We start from the raw sequence: 20,921 nt of genomic DNA, 5'->3' as shown, positions 1-20,921 counted from the left end.
TAGATCGATTTTCTCAATCGCTACCCGAATAAAAATATCAAGGGGTTTCCAACAAGTTTTGAAGTGACGAATAATCTAAGATTAGCTCGAGGATTAGTTTTAATTTCACAAAATAATTATGAGAACATTACGTATGTAATCAAGGTAATAAGAATAATCTGAAGTAAGCATTAGTAATCACAAGTAATCTCGATGAACATTTCAAATGGTCCAATCTGCTTTGATCGATTCTCTTCATCGACTTTCTCTTTCGTCAATAACTCAGCTGCAAAACCTTTCCCTGTTGTATTTGACGTTTTGGACGCTAGATAAGAACCTCCTTTATCAAACTATGTGGTAGAATTAACGCGAAATCTGTTTGCATAGCAGTGGTTATGAAAAGAGAAAGTCGATTAAGAGAATCGATCAAAGCAGATAGGACAATTTGAAATGTTCATCGAGTAATCATAAATAATCAATGGTAGCAACTTGGAGAAATCACGAGTAATTGATGGTAATCATCAAGTAATCATGAGTATACACAAAAAATAATCGTTAATAAATTAAAAAAAAACCATTGGTAAAATTAAAAGTTAGCGTTGGTTCTTCTTTTCCTTTATTTAACGTCGGTCTTTGTTCCGCAAACTAGTGCCAATCACCGACGGACATCGATTGCCATCCATTGACGGCAATCGAATGTGCAGAAAGGCAGCTTCCACACCTGCGTAGGATATCGCACTCATTCAACACACATGGGCCGGGACCAACGGCTTTACTTCCCTTCCGAGGGAAGACGTGACCAGAGATTTTTATGCCTCAGAAAAATCCCACCGACCTCGGCTGGGATTGAACCCAGACCCATTGGGGTGAGAAAGCAGTCACGCTTACCACTACACCACCGGCGCCGGCTAGCGTTGGTTCTTTTTGGTAGAAAGTACTAAAGTCCCCTCACTGTCAATTCAAACGTAGCTCTCTTTCTACTTTTAAAAGTTGAAACTTTCAAATCGAATTGGGTTCTTTAAGAGTATTGAGGTAAATGCATATTCGTAATCTGCATTTAAAATGGAACCCAAACCCAAAATTTCATCAATTTTGGTACACTGGAACTATTTTAAATAAGTACGATTACATTTGCAAAAATCACCTTATTAGCGCCCCTCGGTGTCACTTTGTATGGGAGCGAGCTGTCAGTTTGTTAGTTTAGTGTCAAACAGTGAAGTTATTATTTTGCTTTAAATCTTGATTTAAAAATCGAGATGAAAGTGTGTGGGTCCGAAAAAAATATCGCTGTGCTCCGAAAACGAAGCTCTTTCAGATGATGTATAAAAAACGATACATTTTTCAAAATTAAAGAACCCAATTGTTGAACTGTCAAACTGAAAACCTATAGTTTTTAAATTGACGTATAACAAATTTTAATTCAAATGATAAGCATTTTAATCGCAATTACATACGTTTTTATCTTAAATTTGAATTAATTTTAAATCAATTACTTTTATTTAAAAAAATAAATAACCAGGGTAATTCCTTTTATTCTAATTTATTTTTTATAATATTTATATTGTCCATTACAGAGCAGCAGAAGTGACGCTTCCGATGCTTTTACAGTATGAATTGTATTATTTTAAAGATTGTTGATCAAAGCTGGAATAATTTGCTCGTGACGGACTCGGTGTGGGGGTACTTGAATGAAAGTAGCATCTTGATGGGGGTGGGAGTCGAGGTGGGAGTAACCTTCCTTTCCGGCAAGACTGAGGCTGCTGAAAATTAAAACATCTCAATTAGAACAATCGGAAATTCATTGAAAATTATACCAAATTACCGTCAATTCCAGCACGCCATCATTGTCTCCATGTTATGATAGAGTTTATGTTTCATCTAAGATTGCTTCCCTCCATTGGCTGCTTTGACGATCACCTGCAATCCGATGAAAATGAATTAGCGGTGGCGTACCACTTTTTGAGAACCGATTCCAGTTCGAAAGAGATACCGACGGAAGAGTAATGTGGAAACGTAGAAGACACAGTAATATCATAGAGGTAACTCTAAGACCACTGGGTCCCGAAGAAAATCATTATTATTTTTGGCTCACTCAGTACCAGAACAACGGTCCCAAGCAGTCCCAAGCTATTTCACTCACCCCTGCATGTTCTGCATGAATCCACACACCCCTGATGTTATCTGTCAAACTTTCATAGCGAATCAAAACAAACATAGTGTAGTAATAGAATTTCAACTAGAATAGGGTACGTTAATCGTTTGCTTGGGACCAATAGGCTACTAAAGTGGTGAGCCAATTTAAAATCGTTAGTTTCGTATTTATTGTTGGTAATATCAACAATCAATACGAAACTAACGATTTTAAATTGGCTCACTACTTGACTAGCCTATTGGTCCCAAGCAAACGATTAACGTATCCCATTCTAGTCGAAATTCTAGTACTACACAATGTTTGTTTTGATTCGCTATGAAAGTTTGACAGATAAAATGAGGGGTTATTGGTTTTTCCTAGAAACACTGGAATAAGAGACCAGCGGAGAAAAAAAAACATGAATTTGGCAACAAGATAAACATCAAGGCAGTCCTGGCATCACTTGCATCTGTAACTGCTTGCGAGTGACTTCGCCAATGCTTCGACGAGCAAGTTCATTAGAAATTGGTAAACGATTTTAATACTCCTCCCTAATTGAAGCAAACCATTTGTAAACATTGCAGATTGGAACCGCTTTTGACAGTTCGATTGGAATCATAACAGTGTCTCCGCTGGTCTCTTATTCCAGTGTTTCTAGTTTTTCCTATGTTTCGAGGGGTGAATCGATTAGCTTGGGACCGAAGAGATCTCGGAAGAGATGAAATTTTGCGCTCATTTTTATCAAAACAATCACACCAAAATCAGAGATGTCCCATTTTTTAATTACTCGATTAACAACTAATCGATTATTTTTTGATCGCTGTGCTGCCATTTTTCCAATAGAGAGAGTGCAGCACATGTTTGAAACGATCGGCGATGATCCTGTGGAGATGTTAATGCTTATATCGGCATGATCTAACCGATTATAAATAGTTTACTTTTCGGTTCGTTAATCGATTAAACGATTATTCGAATGAAAATCGGACATCACTAGATGAATGTGAAACGTCATTTCAAATATAAGGCCGTTCATAAATAATGATACAATTTGAAAGGGACCGGGGCTAATCACAAATTACGTCTCCATGGTAACTGAAATAAACACGAGTGTTCACCGGTTGGTATATCGCCGCTAGAAGTTATGAAGCCGGTTTTGTGGACGGGCGATCGACAACGGACCAAATCTTTACGTTACGGTAGATCCTCTAAAAGTATCGTGAATATCAAGTCCCTACGCACCACCTATTCATCGATTTCAAGCCCGCTTATGATACTATTGACCGTGGAGCGCTATGGAAGATCACGCGAACGGTTTTCCCGGGAAGCTGACCAGACTGATCAGGGCTACGATGGATGGTTTACAGTGCTGCGTGAAGATATCGGGTGTGTTATCGGACTCGTTTGAAACGGGCTTTAACATGCGGGGCACGATCTTCAATAAGCCCAGCCAGTTCATCTGCTTCGCTGATGACGTGGACATTGTCGGAAGAACGTTTCGGGACGTGGCGGAGCAGTACACCAGGCTGAAACGTGTAGCAGAGAAGGTTGGATTAAGGTGAATACGCCGAAGACAAAGTATCTGTTAGCTGGATGAACCGAGCGGGATAGGGCTCGCATAGGCACAAGTGTGACAGTCGACGGAGATGAGTTCGAGGTGGTGGATGAATTTGTGTACCTCGGATCATTGGTGACGTCAGATAACAACTGCAGCAGAGAAATTCGTCGGCTTATTATTGCCAGAAGTCGTGCTTACTACGGAATCCACAAGACCCTGAGGTTGGGTAAACTTCACCTTCCTACTAAATGTACCATGTACAAGACGCTGATAAGACCTGTAGTTCTCTACGGGCACGGACGTGGACGATTCTCGAGGAGGACCTGCAAGCACTGGGTGTCTTCGAACGACGAGTGCTTAGGACCATCTTTGGCGGGGTATGTGAGAACGGTGTATGGAGGCGAAGGATGAACCACGAGCTGGCGCAACTCTGTGGCGAACCCTGTATCCAGAAAGTTGCGAAAGCTGGACGGGTACGATGGGCGGGACACGTGCTAAGAATGCTGGACAAAAATCCCGCAAAAATGGTGTTTGCCTCAAATCCGGCCGGTACAAGACGAAGAGGAGCACAGCGAGCAAGGTGGTTAGACCAAGTGGAGCAGGATCTTGGAAGTGTGGGACGGTCAAGAAATTGGAGACAAGCAGCCACAGACCGAGTGAATTGGCGTAACATTGTGATGCAGGTGCAATCCTGAGGGATGTTGGACCAGGATAAGTAGGTAAAGTATCCTCAATTTCTACACACATTTGAGTATATTCTGTGAAAATTTCAGCTTTTTGATGAAGGTTTTTTGATTTATGTATCTTGGTATTTTTAAAGATAATTAGATAAATTTAACTATAACTTCAACTACTGTGGAAATCATCCACCTTTGCCATTGATAAATAAAACATTTTTTAAACCAAATTGAACCTCGACTTCCACAAGTTGTTTCACAAATATTTGAGGATATTCTGTGAAAAAATCAGCCTATTTGATGGAGGTATTTTGATACATCGGGATATTTTTAAAGATAATTAGATGAATTGAACTATTTTAGAAATCACCCACCTTTGCCATTGCTAAATGAAATATTTCGGCAGGAGCTCCCTGAACTTCATCAGGACTTTCCTGATTTCCAAGAATTGAAATGGCAGGACTTCCCTAAACTTCGGGAGGCCTTCCCTGAACTACGGCAGGACTTCCATGAACTTCGGCAGGACTTTCCAGAAGTTCGGCAGGCCTTCCCTGAACATTGGCAGGACTTCCCTGAACTGCGGCAGAACTTCTCTGAACTTCGGTAGGACTTCCCTGGACTTAAACAGAACTTCTCTGAACTTCGGCAGGACTTCCCTGAAGTTCAGCAGGCCTTCCCTGAACTTCGACAATACTTCCCTGAACTTCAGCTGGACTTCCCTAAACTTCGGCAGTCCTTCCCTGAACTTCGAAAGGACTTTCTGAAATTCGCCAGGACTTCTCTGTCTTTCGACAGGCTTTCCCTGAACTTGGAATATCGGAATTGAAGTTGTCACTTCAGTAGGAGAATTATTATATTTGACCTGTAAATGGTCAAATTTGATCTTTTATACGTCAAGCGACATAACCCAAACATCAAATCGAATTTTTCCCAAGGGGGGAGGTGGCTGTCAAATACGAACAATCGTCGCCTACCTCGCATAACTGGTTCCAAACGTAAACAAGCCATAAGAAACCTACAGCGTTTGTTTACGTTTGGAACCAGTTTCATACAAGAATGATCAGTAGGCTAATTTGACAGCACGTCTTCTCCAGATTTTCCCCACCAGAAAATTAGCCAGATTGTGGCAGCCATCAGCGCATTTTACGACCGCTGATGGCCGCCACAATCTATCTGAGTTTCTGGTAGGGAACATTCGATTTGATGTTTGGGTTATGTCGTTTGACGTATAAACGATCAAATTTGGCCATTTACAGGTCAAACGACATAAGCTAAACATCAAATCATATGTTCCCTACCAAAAACTCAACTAGATTGTGGCTGCCATGAACGCTGCATTTACGAATATGGTCAAAATTTCAATACTTCCGATTTTGCTAATTTGCAATGCTTGTTGGTATTGGTACATTTTGAATTTGGGTGTGGCTCGAACGGGTGAGGAGTCAGTATCAACGGAAAAGCATTAACTTTCACCTTAAACGGTAATTTTTGACAGTTCAGAGATTCTGCGATTTACGGAGTTTTCAGTTAAAGTAAGTGATTACTGAAAACTCAGCTGTTTAAAACCCCAGTAAAATTTTACCGACTTCGGCAATTTAAACTCTGTGTTAAAGCACTTTTTATAGCACTTTTTATTTAAGACTGCATATAGGGGAAAAGGTGGTAAAGATTAGCTAAAGCTTAGACTTTGTTCTACAAAGTAGTGAAGGTTTGGTTCATAAATGAGCGAATGGGGCACGTTGAATGTTCGCGTGTTTTGCCTTATGCAGTCAAAAATAGGGTAAAATTATTTAAAAATAATTAAAAACTAAATTGAAAGGGGAAAATTGGTATTTGCAACAAAGTTTTATACATTGATTAGCTCTATAACTTTGCCCTGGAAAATATAATTCTATCTCTTTAAGCGAAAAAGCTAGGTTATTTTTTCAGGCCATGATAAATTTTAAAGACTTTCAAATTGTGGGTAGTACTTCTGTGAATAATTCCTCCAAAGGCATTTTTTTTGTTTAAATCAATAGTTTATACACAATCCAAGTAAGTTCGTGATTTTGCCATCTCCGACTACTATGCAAAAATTCCATGGCCCCCTAACTTGGTGCCTAAGATAAGGAATAAGTGCATAAGGTTTCGCGATATTAAAGCTCAAATTGGGTCGTAATTAACCAGAAAGGGAAAACCTAAATAATTTATCCGACTAAGGTGAATCTTCCAAGAAGTTAAGAGAAGTTGAATGAAAGGTTCGAGGCCTCTGTGAAGTAAACCATCATCACTGACATCTCTCAAAACCATACCTTTCATTCATATTTTTTTTCCGCTTTGAGCATCAATTCCAGAAAATAAAGGCGCTTCCCATTACTGAATTCAGCACCCACTGGAATATTAAATTTCACCGAGCGTCCCACCTTCAAGGTTAAATGCACATGCTGTTAATTGTAGCGTAACATTTGAAAAGGGCCTACCATCTTTTGTAAACAGAACTTGTAATGCAATTTTCGCGCGAACTGAAGTAGGCCCACGCAAACCAAGAGCCCTATTGGGAAGGGGAGAATTTCCCCTACCCGATGCTGTTGGTGGTTTGCGTGGGCATACATACGTCGATTCACGTGAAAAGGGCCTTTTCAAAGCTCACGCCAGAATTCTTGGGAGGCAGTTTATCAAAACTCAACGCTGAAAGGAAATGGAAACACGTGAGAGGCAACATACCCCCTTGAAGTCTACGTGAGGAACGCTATCACCGCAACATTTGTAAACACGGGATCTATTAGTGGTCGGTTCGATGCCGACACGGCGCAAGTAAAGTTCATCTCTTGTTCCTAATGCCCACCTCATAAATTTTGTGGCGGCTAGTGATAAGATAGGGGGCGAGGCTCGTTTCGTTGGTTCCTTCCGATAATGAACTGAATTGTTAAATAATCGAAGTCGTATTATAAAGTTGCCACATACCTACGACATGATTTCAAAAAAAAAAAAAGAAGCATCCACGTCGCGCACGGTTGCTATATATTCATGGTCGTCGTGGGACGTCAGGCGAACATCACGTTTCGTTTCGAATAAATGGTACATAGCACACTCTTTCAATGATGGTGAAAAAAGAATCATTCTGATAGACACTATCTGTCTGCCAATATTTTGACGTGAGCTTTCACCGGATTTTTTTTAACACCATTGAACACGGATTTCTGATAACTGGACGTTTCATATAAAAAAAATATGACCATAATTGGAATTTGGACTCGGGGCACGACCATGCGGCAATCATGGTCGCGTTAGGCAGTGACGAGAATGGGCGTTTTGCTACGGGTCAAAGAACTTGAAGGGTGGAGCCACAGAAGCAGCAGAATGGGGCCTTGAAGAGATAAAGTTACACTTAGCTACCGATACAAATATGGGAACCTGAGCCCGTGGCTATTAATGATTCCTGGCAAGAGCGAACATTTTCACCACATTGTCACTCGTCCGAGGATTCCCTGGTGTTATGGAACAAAGTGTCTCTGATGACCTTCGGAAACTCGAGTGTACTTTCTTATGGTGAAATTTCTGATATGATTGAAAAAAGAGTTTTCCATTTTACTCCTTTATTGTTTGATTTGATTGTCCAAAGTTCATCTAAGAATATCAACCAAACAAGCTTTTTAGTTTAGGTCTGACTGACGACGTCGTCGGCGCCAGACGTTAATTTGATGTTTTGCACTTATCAACATCCAAACAGACAAATGACGAGTAAATCAACTTGAAGCGTTGTTTGTAAACCTGCCCGGTGAAATAAGAACATTATACTTCCCTGCTTTCTAGTAAACAGGTATTTAACAGCTTGTTAACTTTTAATCAAACGCGGGTGACGGTGATCTCGCTCTAAAGATCACCCCGCCGTAATCTACCAGCGACATCAGCCAGTCGAACGTCAGTGAAAATAGCGCCGCCGATGTTCAACGTTGGTGCCCATAAGTTAGGCTGGCCAAAATTTGCTGAAATGCAATATTCGGTTTTAGTATGTTTTTGTATGATCCTTGAACGAAATTTCAACAGAAAAATAGTATAATAATTATGCCTCCAAAATTGGCCATTTCAGAAATGGAAATTAGAAGTCGTTCAAAGTACTTTAGTTAATGGAAAACTGTTGTGTGCAGTGGTGGCACGGGTACTGGAGTTTAACGTTTTTTCCATAACATTTAATACTTTCCGCAATGACCATAGTGAAGACACACAAACACAAACTGGCAAGCGGAAAAATGTCATGACATTTCTAAACTGTTTTCTGCAGGCGACAGAACATTTGCGCACAATGAAGCAGACAAGACCAGCGACGCGTGCGACATAAATTTATGTCATGTAGAATTTTGCTTATTTCTGGCCAATTATAGCATTTATTTGATGTTCATTGCATGGAATTATGAAATTAGAACGAATACTAACCACTCATAAGCTTAGATGTTAAAATCATGCGTAAATAAGGTAGTTAATAATTTACTGTCACACGCAAGCTTGCAGCTAAAATGTAATTTCAATAAACTGTTTGAAAAATAATGGGCTACGACATTTTTCCTATTCTCTATCTCCACCATTTGCTTGTAATGTAGAAATACATGACCGCCCGTGTGCTGGCTGTTTTGTTTTGCTCTGGACGATGGTTTTGCAAAAAATGTACTGTTGCCACCTCTGGTTGTGTGTATGATTGTTTGACACTATTTTAAAGATCATATCTCCGATGATATTAGAATAGGTCCTACACGAAACGAAAATCAATTATTTAATTCATGTGTTTCACTTATACATTTTTGCCAAAGCATCAGCCTTATACATTCCATAAAACAAACCACATAGGTCCTATTAGAATGCATAAAAGGTATGTGTGACCGCTTATACATTTCATTTGACACATGATCTTTATTAACTTTTTGCAAGGCGTCTGCTTATTAGTTGACTTATACATTTTATGAATAATCAGCAATGGAAATTTGCCAAAAGGTATAAAGAGATTTCTATCCGTGTATGTCCATTTGTCGATCAAAAAATCGATAAACTTGATTAGCTTTCTAGTTACCGTGACCTGAATTTTCTTTTCATTATTGATGCATTCAATCAAACATTCAAAGCTTGAACTTTTGATTGCATGTCTCAATATTGCAAATCCACCGCTCAGGTCGCGGTAGAAAGCGAATAAAGTAAATCGATTCTTTGTTCGACAAATGAACATAGCTCGATGAACATTTCTCGATGAACATTTCAAATGGTCCTATCTGCTTTGATCGATTCTCTTCATCGACTTTCTCTTTTCATAACCACTGCTATGCAAACAGATTTCGCGCTAATTCTACCACATAGTTTGATAAAGGAGGTTCTTATCTAGCGTCCAAAACGTCAAATACAACAGGGAAAGGTTTTGCAGCTGAGTTATTAACGAAAGAGAAAATCGATGAAGAGAATCGATCAAAGCAGATAGGACCATTTGAAATGTTCATCGAGATTTCAAATGGTCCTATCTGGTTTGATCGATTCTCTTCATCGACTTTCTCTTTTCATAACCACTGCTATGCAAACAGATTTCGCGCGAATTCTACCACATAGTTTGATAAAGGAGGTTCTTATCTAGCGTCCAAAACGTCAAATACAACAGGGAATGGTTTTGCAGCTGAGTTATTAACGAAAGAGAAAGTCGATGAAGAGAATCGATCAAAGCAGATAGGACCATTTGAAATGTTCATCGAGATAGGACTTGTCCGAAAACCATTCGGGATATGTTGGCCTTTCGCAAACTAACCGAAGTGTGCTGTGCCCGAAGATTGACGTGTTCTTTTTTCAAGTCGCCGTTTTTTGTCATTTTTTTCGAGTACTTTAGCTATTTTTTTTTAAATTGAGATTTTCACGTCCGGTTGTATTGGTGCTATATGTAAGAGCGTGTTAGTGAAAATCCGAGGAAAATACATAACAAATCACTGTCAAACTCATTATGACAGATCTAATTTCATAATCATCGTGTTTTTAGGTTACCCCAAGGGGTAAATACAGCTCCTAATCATGAGCAATTCTAGAGGTGCTTTTGAGGCACCTCAAATAGCTCACATTACTCAGTAAGCAAGATCACTGTCACTGCTTTCTCACTTTTCGCATCACAGCAACATTCTTCGATACAATCGATGAAAATATTTACATTATTTGACAAATCTCAGGTAATCATGACAGCAGTTGGTCTCTTTTCTTCATTCATATTGTTTTCAATAATCAAACGTCATGATTACCTGGGTTTTGTCAAAAAAGGTAAATATTTACGTTGTTTGTACCAAAGAATATGGCGGTACGAAGCCGAAAAGCTACTGTCAAGCAAAACAACATCAAAAAGGAAACATCCGGCATGGTGTGATAGAAGAACTCGATTCACTTGACCAAATACTCCAGATCCGGCAAATTATACGTACCCCACACATCCTCTGACCTCTGACCTCTGACCTCTGACACTTGTCGAAGCGATCCCATTTCCATCGCTCACCACCCTCCTGCTAGATGAAACTGTGAACCAAGCACTGGATTTCCATGGTGCCGTTCTGCTGCGGGCGGACATCTCCCCACTTCTGATGCTACTGCTGTGCGTTCTGAATGATCGTGATGTGGTCAGTTTTCTGCGATACAGCACCGATATTCTTCTGTGGTCGTCGACTGAAATCTCCGTTGATGTTGAACATAACTACTTTAAAGAAGGTGTTTCATCCAGAAGGACAAGGAAGTTTTTTTTTTCGTTATTTTATTGGGATTTTTTTTTACTACTATTTATTATATTCGTTCGGTTTGGTCTTCGGTTTTTCGTTGGCAAAGTCTATAGCGACGATCCTGTACTTGGTTGGATCGGATTTACTCTTGAGAATCTTCAGATCGCCAAGAACACTTTCCTTCCCTCGTTCCTTCCACTATTTCTGAACCATCTACAGGAGCTTGGAGCGAATGAAAAATATTTGTTCTTTGTATTCCTCATCGTCCGGTAGATCGATGATGAGTTTGAAGTCCAGATGAGAATCATACTCAACGGAAACATTGGCAGTTGTGTCTTCGGCCTCGGCTGCATTGATGCTCTGACTGAACATTCCGGGGTAATGGTTGGCAGCGTTGCCTTCGGACATCATATCAAGAAGACTGGCAACTTTGCCAGAATCCAAGCGATAGATACAGTAGCGCTGCGCTTGAGTGAAGGTGGAAGCAACGCATTGAAAAATGAGCAAATACACAAACCCTTCTTCTGAAGATGTAATGTTTGCTTTCAAATTCGTTCGAAGCATTTACCTTTGAGCGGCAGATGACGCAACTAATTATATGATTTGAGTAGTAGCTATACTGAAGATCCGAGAGATGTCGCCCCTTCAGTGGTAGGAAAATCATTTTTGCAGTATGGAGAATATCAGAAAATCCACGATTTGTGACTAAACATGCTTTCACAGAAGGAAACAAATAAACGAGTGTTTACCTTATCACCATAGTAATGTACTCGTGCATTTTTTGTGCACCTAAAACTGCCCATAAAGACGATAATGAATAAGGGGTTGTTCATAAACTACGTAGACATTTTAAGCACGGCTCATACAAATTTTAAATTTTGTGTATGGATAATTGTCTACGTAGGGGGGAGGGGGGGGGGGTCAAGAATCCCAAAAAACTGTCTACGTAGTTTATGGACAGCCCATAAAAACTGAAAATTTTCATGCATTTCCAAATGGTTTCCTACCATTCCCATACATTCGAAGTGACTGGCCCTCTGGATATGGATGATGTCAAAAACAATAAAACATGATTAATTGTACCTGTCTCATAGGGTTCGCATGCGAAAATAGAAGAGTTGCCAGTCTTCTTGATATGTTGTCTTCGCTTCGGAGCTGGAATTGAGCATCGGGTGTATCGGTTTTTACCCCACATGGTAGATATTTCCTATGTGTCCCGGGTATTTTTCGCAACGATTTCACGTGCTCCTCTGTGGACATCTGGTTATCCTCTGGTTGTTTTACGAGAACAAATAGCATATTTCAGCCTACCTACAGCACCAAAACAATAACATTAGCAGCAACAGTCAATCCATAGAGGTAACTCTAAGACCAGAAGGTCCCGAAGAAACGAGCTGAACTTTTTGGCTCAGCTCTGGTACTACCTTCGGTCCCAAGCTAATCCATTCACCCCTCGAAACTTAAGAAAATCTACTAACCCCTCAATTTATCTGTCAAACTTTCATAGCGAATCAAAACAAACATAGTATAGTACTGGAATTTGTATTAAAATGGGATACGTTAGTCGATTTGCTTGGGACCAATAGGCTAGTCAAGTAGTGAACCAATTTGAAATCGTTAGTTTCGTATTGATGTTGGTCAATCGGCTTAGAGTAGCAGATGAAAATCTACGTCAATGAGTATCAGTTCGAGCCGTTTTCTGAGCAAATTCAACAACATCATCAATCATTCCTCAACAACAAATTCATATCCGACTTCATATCGTTCCAATTAGAGAGGGTCTAGCCAAACAAAATTCCAAAACCAGAGCCATTTGAGCAGCGCCTTTCTTGATTGCATTGGCAGTGTTGCTAGAAACCACCTAGGCATAGGTTGTCAACGCATTTTGTTTTGAATCCGCTCCTCTCTTATACTAGACCCTCTATAGTTTCAATAGCCGATCTGTATAATTTTATTTTGTTTACAACAAGACTGACGTCTATATGTGAAGGGGGTAAACGGAGTAAGCCGAGGAGTAAACATCGATGAACGTCGATTAAATTTTAAGGTGCATTGAGTTACGCGCTGCAAAACAGCAACACAGAGTAAAGCTGTCTCACCCCTTGGGCTACCCAGAGGAAAATAATAAAAAAACTTTACACGGCGATGCACCCGCACGTGCGCGTGCGTTAAACGTCACTAATCTCTATAAATTGCTAAAGCAATACGGTAGGAAGTTAGTGCCTGTGTTTGAACAGAACTTTTTTTTTTATTAGAATAAAGGATCGATTGATGAAAGTGAAATGCAGGGAAGATTGTGCACATGGACAATAGCTGCTGCAAAAAAAAACATCTATTAGTAAGAGGAGGAAGACGATGACGACAGGATCTACACGCTAATTTGAAAGAACCCATTAAATGAGTATGTTGTACTCATTTCTGAAATTGTTCTGAGCCGCCAAAAAATGGGTACTTTAAAGAATAAATAAAAGAGGGTTCTTTTTACTCACTTTTGAAAACATCTTCTCGCATAAAAAAAGGGTTTTCGCTATGTGTCACATACATTGAATTAATTTGATTTATTGATTGACTGATTGAGAAGTGAAGTAAATTATCATCCAAAGTCAAATGAACGATAAAAAAAAAACTGCTATACACACCTGTGATTGTATCACCAGGCCAGTGAACACTGTGAAATAGTGCAGCGGACGGAAGATTCATTATTTCCATCAGAGTAGAGGTAAGAAATTCACGAGCAAACCTAGGTTTGATTTGAGGTTACGTTATTTTTCAAATGCTTACCGTTTTAGCACAGATAAACAGGCATAACACTGGCAATTTGTTCATCGAACAAGCATTTAACGGTTAATTTAAATGTTTTTAGTTGGTAATACCGCCACCTGTGGCGCGCATAGTCAATAACCCTTGCGTTTGACGTTTACAAACTACCGCCATCTGTTCAGCGTACTACCCATCACAGTATACTCAACAGATGGCGGTAGTGTTTTAGCAACGATGTTTTAAATTGAAAAGTATTCAATGTGTTATGTCTGTTTGTCTGTGGTTTTAGGTTAGCGGATATCTTCGGAGATGAAACTATTAACATGCTGTTTGGGACATGAAGTACAGGATATTGCTGTTTTGTAATAAAAGTCCTCAAAGGCAGACCAGAAACCAAACATTTCGTGATGTGAAAATCATCGATCTATCAGCGCCCGGAAAGAGTTGAAACCGGTGGGGAGCATTGCTACAACTATAAAGGATAATGAATAGACTTCTTTAGTTTGTTTTGTGTGAGTTCCCAGACAACCAGAAGTCATATAACAATGTGCAGACAGTATCGTAAATTGCTACAGTTTAAGTCAAAATCACATATAAGAATGCTTAAATAAAACAGCAAAAAATGTTATCTTCCATTTAATTCCACTTAATTAATTTTGGTATCCATGACAGATACGTATTTCGACTACAATGCGCAGTCTAACCCCCTTAAGTACTCATCCCTAGGAAATTTATTTATACCTGTGATCTTGACTTTTTTACCTAGGGATGAGTACTTAAGGGGGTTAGATTTTGATACGTTCTTTAGTGTGAATGACACTGATGAAGACTGCACATTGTAGTCGAAATACGTATCTGTCATGGATACCAAAGTTAATTAAGTGGAATTAAATGGAAGATAACCTTTTTTGCTGCTTTCTACATTTCATATTTAGATCTATAAGTGAACTGCTGGTCTGAGTTCCTCTTGTATATTCAATTACATGATGTTCTTGAATATACAGTCAAACAGCACGTAATGTTGTGAACAACTTCAATGACAACTGTCCAGCAGTACTCCCATTTTATTTACAACAATCCAATGCCTACGAGATTGTGCCGAAGGTGTGCCGATGTATGAGCCCAAGCTGTGCCGAATCTAATTTCACCACAATGTGCTGAGTGACTGTATAACACCTTTAAATCAACCTTCATTTGAATTGGCACCACTGTTTTTATCCATTGGATTTGATTAGTTTTGCTTTTGAAAGCAAATGTCAAAAACACACTTGCCAAACATTGATCGCAAAGGTGGAAAGTCAAGAACAAATGAAGTCAAACACAAGGTGCAATTTGATCGATTTCGTTTCACGTGAACTGTGAACTGCAAAAAAGAGGAAATTGGGAAAGGTTCCATGACCATTTTTACACATACTTTTTCGCAAGCTAAATTTTATGATTTTTCATTTGCTTCAAATTTCACTTCGCTTCAATCTGTATACTAGGCTTTAGAAATAAATGTATTCATACTTTTTTCTGGATCACATTCTATGAATGAATACTGTCTATAATATCATACAGAGTCGAAATCTGGAAGTGTATCTGCAGTACCATTATCCATATGATAACGGAAATTATTACATGCAGGGCTTATTGTATGTGAAAGTAACCTCGAAATGGAAGTGAATTGCAAGGCATTCTCAAATTGGTTGCTGGATCTGCAGAAGAGGTATCACATTCTAACACCTGAAAAAAAAACCTGCTTTCAATTGTCCTTGCATGGATGATTGTAAGTGTTTAACTTATAAAACTTGTCAATTTCGCTTTCAGAGCGTCACAATCAGCGATCTTATGATGCGTGATCATTCACTCAGAGTGAGCGCTCACGAATCGTAAAATAGCTGATTGTGACGCACTGGATGCAATATTGATAGATTTTGTGTGTCAAACACATGCTTCATGACCTCTTCTTGTAACTTACAAGTACTTATTATCAGGGTTACTTCCACTCACTTGCTATAAAACATATTTTTCCTAATTATGAAAACATTAGATGTTATAATGATAATAAGAACTTGTAAGTTACAAGAAGAGGTCGTGAAGAAAGTGTTTGACACATAAAACCTAACAATATTACTTTCAGTGCGTCACAATCAGCGATTTAACGATTCGTGAGCACTCCCTCTGAGTGGACGCTCGCGAATCATAAGATCGCTGATTGTGACGCTCTGAAAGCGAAATTGACAGGTTTTATGAGTCAAACACATGCTTTACACCCTCTTCTTGTTACTTACAAGTACAACATATCATTATATCAGGCATAATATTTGATAACGGCATAAAATCATTTGTAAACAAACTTTCTAAGGCCCTTTACACGTGAACCAAAGTACGCCCACGCAAACCAACAACATCATCGGATAGGGGCAACTATCACCTTTCCGATAGTGGTTTGTTTACAAATGCTTTTGTGCCGTTATCAAATGTTATGCCTGATATCATCTATTGATTTCATAATTCCGAAAAACATTGTTTTATAGCAAGTGAGTGGAAGCAACCCTGCTTATTATCATTATAACATCTAATGGTTTCATAATTCTTAAAAAAATATTTTTTATAGCAAGTGAATGGAAGTAATCCTGATCTGGTGCAATAAAAATAATGATGGTATTTAGTGTTTCGTATTTTTTCGACCATTGTGCGATGGCGGCCATCCACGGCGTACCATATTCTACAACTGCGCTGCGATAATAGTCAGATAGTATTTCCAAAACACAGTCATCACTGTTCAAGCTCCCCCTTACAGGAATAGGAGAGGTTCGAACGATCCATGACGCGCCACAACACACCAGTTGCAACGGAAAGGTCAACTTTGTTGTGGATTTGAGTGCCCTTCGTGTTTGCTCACCAAGGGATCGAGCGATGTTTTCGGTACGATTGCGAACTTGTGCACTTTCCATGACTCTACCACTAATGAATCCTGATAAGCTGATCTCGGCGACGAGATAAGCTTAACTTTCCGCGCACAAACCAAATCAAACAAACAACATGGCGAATTCGATCGTGAGAAACAAAGAAATTGGCCTTTAGAACCTTCTAGAAAGTACATGCAGTGTAGCAAACCAAGTTGACTCCAAACAGTCTGAGCCGGTGGTCCGAGTCATCGTGGAGAAAAACATATGACACCATCGTCGTGCACATGTTTGCTAAACAATTTCGCCGTCAGTGATCAGATGCACTTGACATCATCGTTGTTTAGTTGAAAATCGTTCGACCCTAATCGACAATATAAGACACACGTTCCGCGATTAAGCGAAGGAAGCGACATTGTTTTGTTTTCATTCATTGACAGGGGAGAAAGGCTTGACCAGCAGATGGTTTGCGACACCACGCAGTTTCGAACAGCGATACGGGCTCCGGTCGGATGTTCCACGTGACTGCTATTAGCGGGATTGATAATGGAAAATGGAAGATTAGATTCGCTTCGGAGACAAAGATTAGTCCAGAATTGGTTTGATTTTGCAACGTGGGTTAAAAAAAACAACAACCCAGTAAACAATTTAGCTTGATAAAAGCTGAATTAGTCCGTTATTAACTGTCTAAGGTAACTTATACAACTTTGAATTGGTTTAGATTTCAAACGTAAATAGGGTCCTTACTATAAGGATGCACTATTAAGCTACGTTTTAGTTCCTTAGTAGAAGCAATTTTATAATAACTAGGTATCAAATTTCTTTAAAAAAAAGGAACTTAATCTTAGCTGATTAATATACCATTATTCTATATTAATCAGCAGTATTAGCACTTTGTCATTTCATCGCCAGATTTACCCAATTTTGATATCTACATTGAATTTAAAAAAAAAAAAACAGTGAAATGTTCGTTCAGGCAGAGCGAAGACTACAAATCAAGAAGACTGGCAACTCTGCCAAAAATCAGGAGACAGTAACGGCATCGCCTCTTCTGAGCAAAAGTGGAACCTGTGTATGATGGTGTGTGTTAATTCACGAGTACATTCACACACATAGGTAGACATAAATAGCTGTCAATTATTGGTTTTGTTATGATTGTCGTAAAAAGTGAAACGTTTCATTTTTTGCTTTATGCTGACAACGAGTAAAATTCCAGCTGAAATGGAATAGATGCGTAAGTAAATTTGTTTTGAAAATTAAAACTATGGCAATGATGTCATTCATAATTATGGTGGAACCTTCCTCGATCATTAATTTGCTATCTCAGAGTTATCTTCCACTTTTCCTAAGTCCTTTAGTGAAGCATTTATGGGCATTCGTATAGTGCATTAGTAAAATGCATGCCCGCCGCATTACTTTGGAACCTGGCCACAACGGGGGGAGTTAAGTTGTGACGCTCGGCAACTTGGCACAGTACTCGCTGACCATTTGAATGTCACTGGCCAATCCGACACAGTTATCATTCTCTGGAAGGGGTCGGTCGATTCCAAGAATTGTTAAAGCATACAGAGGATCGCTATCCGGTGGTTCATGTTCTGACAACATCTAAAATGGATATATATATTTTATCAATAAGTACCGTTTGGGATTGTAGTCCTTCAACCTTTCATTTTCTCCAACATTAGATCCTGCTACGCCTTCCGGTGGATCGTGATGTAGGTACCGGATCTATCTTCTTTTTGAATCCTTGAATTTTCAGCAGCTTTCGAATGACGGTAGTTTACTCAACGGAGGTGAAAGCCGCCAATTCCTAGGTATCGATCCAAGTTTCAATTCTCTACCCGTTCCACCATGTCAAGTTTTTCGGTTTGGAGTTGGAAAACCACCGGCTTGCTGTGATTAGGATACAAATTGCCGTGAAATTTTGTAGAGCAAAACAAAAATAACAACAAGTACGTGTTATAATTATTCGTTTCGGTGACATTCCCAACAAACAATTCAGAGTCACAAATAAGCACATATATTTAATAAATGCTTTATAACAGTGTAAAATGCTGAAAAAACGGGTTGTCAAATTATAAGCTGAAAAAATCTCATTGAGATCGATAGATGCGCCTTTATTCCGCTGTTTGCTCTGATTTGATTAATATACTTATTAAAAGCTATACAAACGATGCCTGTCTTCCTGATTCAACACCAGAAGTTTAATCTAATAACATACTGAATAAGTATAATGTGCACATACATTGACGCTTTAATTCGACTGTTTTCAATTGATTTAATAACATGCTTCATTATACGTCTAATAATTGTTGTCTAGCTCCATTATTAAATTTCATTGCATTGCTTAACAATATTGCTGAATAAAGGTGAATACAGTCAGCATAATAGCTCTTATACCACTATGCGTCAATGTTTTAATTGCGTGCTTTATAAATGCTTTACAAACGGCGTATTCATTCATTATTCCACAACACTGTTTCAGGCTAACAACAAAACGAAATGGGTAGCTTAGTGGTTACCGTTTTCGCTTTCCAAGTAGAAGGTCGCGAGTTCAATTCCCAACCTCAACCCTATTTTCTACGCCTAATTAATTTAAATCGTAATCATAGATTGTATCACTCACGACAACCAATTCATCGATCAATCTAAAAGAATAGACCAGCATCCTTTCCATCGAAATTAGAGAGAAGGAGGGGTAACATTGGTCTCACGTAAACAACTATGAATGAATTAATCATTCTCACATCTCCTTGAGTTAGCTAGAGTTACGGCAGTTACGGGAGTGCTGATAGGTATTCAGATTCAACCTTTTATTGATTACTAGCTGAGTGTGCTCGGTCTTGCTCGGGATTCAATATTAGCTTGAGGTTATGCGCCGATTTAAAAAAAAGCATGCTACATTGTACGTAGCCCCCCCCCTATTATCTAAGGGGCTACCCCCTATAATTATCTCCTTATACCCCCACACTCGCCCCCACATGCCTAATTTGGTTCCATTTGCTTGATTAGTTCTCGAGTTATGCAGAAATTTCTGTTTCATTTGTATGGGAGCCCCCCCTTACAGAAGGGGAGGGGTCTCGAACCATCATAAGAACCTTCCACGGCCCCAAAAACCCCTGAATACAAATTTTCACGCCAATCGGTTCAGTAGTTTCCGAGTCTTTAAGGATCAGACAGACAGACAGACAGAAATTCATTTTTATATATATAGATAGATTATGCTGCCTATATGATGTATTCTAGGATAGCTCAGATGGCAAGGCAAGCGGCTGGTGATCGGAAGGTTATGGTTCGAATCCCATATAACGACATGTGTGTGTATGTATGTATGTAATAAATTTTCTAGTATCTGGTGTGGTGGGTGTGTGTTTCGACAGAAATAATGACACACGACACACGAGAACAACCCTGCTCTGTGTCGTTCTTATTTTCGGATTAATTATCCCGTAGTCGAATAATCGTTTAATAAATGTATAAATAGTATCTAATTAAACATTATTTCACATGAGAATCAAGCGCCTATATACACCTTTATACCAACAATCAATACGAAACTAACGATTTTAAATTGGCTCACCACTTTAGTAGCCTATTGGTCCCAAGCAAACGATTAACGTACCCTATTCTAGTCAAAATTCTAGTACTACGCAATGTTTGTTTTGATTCGCTATGAAAGTTTGACAGATAAAATGAGGGGTTCGCGGATTTTCCTATGTTTCGAGGGGTGAATCGATTAGCTTGGGACCGAAGAGAGTACCAGAGCTGAGCCAAAAAGTTGAGCACGTTATTTCGGGACCTTCTAGTCTTAGAGTTACCTCTATGTTTATACCATCGCTGTTTAAGGAAGTAATGATGTCGAATAGACGCTGAGTAATCAAAAATTTTATCAAATAAGCTCTTTTACAACTCTTGTAAGTCGAATAAAAGCTTCTCGACGTACCTTATTCAACACCAAATATTTCGATGTTGTGGTTGAATAAATTCTCCAGATTTGTGTGAACAAAGCCTGAACAGAAGTTATTGTTAAAAATAGTACAAGTATTATTAAGCATTCAGTTGAATAAAATCGTCAAGAAGTCGTTTATTCAATTGGCAATTGTTTGTTGGGTTAGGTCACACACACAGTCACTGTTAATGAGCAGTCTCACTAACACTTGTGCTTCAAAGTTCCACCTTTGATTGTCAGAGGCGCTGTTATCAGTGACGTTTGACATTTTTATGGAA

The 20,921-nt window shown here is 39.1% G+C and overlaps 1 protein-coding gene across 1 annotated transcript in view; it reads right to left on the bottom strand.

Moving 5' to 3' along the window:
- The window catches only part of LOC135708141 (BOS complex subunit NOMO1), a 546,399-nt gene that overhangs the window by 130,266 nt on the left and 395,212 nt on the right, over positions 1-20,921 (bottom strand). The window lies entirely within an intron of this gene.

The sequence above is a fragment of the Ochlerotatus camptorhynchus genome, unplaced genomic scaffold (assembly GCF_037179485.1).
Source record: "Ochlerotatus camptorhynchus isolate MF236.1 unplaced genomic scaffold, CSIRO-AGI_Acam_v1.1 ptg000328l, whole genome shotgun sequence".
In the NCBI taxonomy this organism is placed as follows: domain Eukaryota; kingdom Metazoa; phylum Arthropoda; class Insecta; order Diptera; family Culicidae; genus Ochlerotatus; species Ochlerotatus camptorhynchus.
The sequence above is the reverse complement of the archived record's forward strand: the minus strand, read 5'-3'. Positions and strand labels throughout refer to the sequence as shown.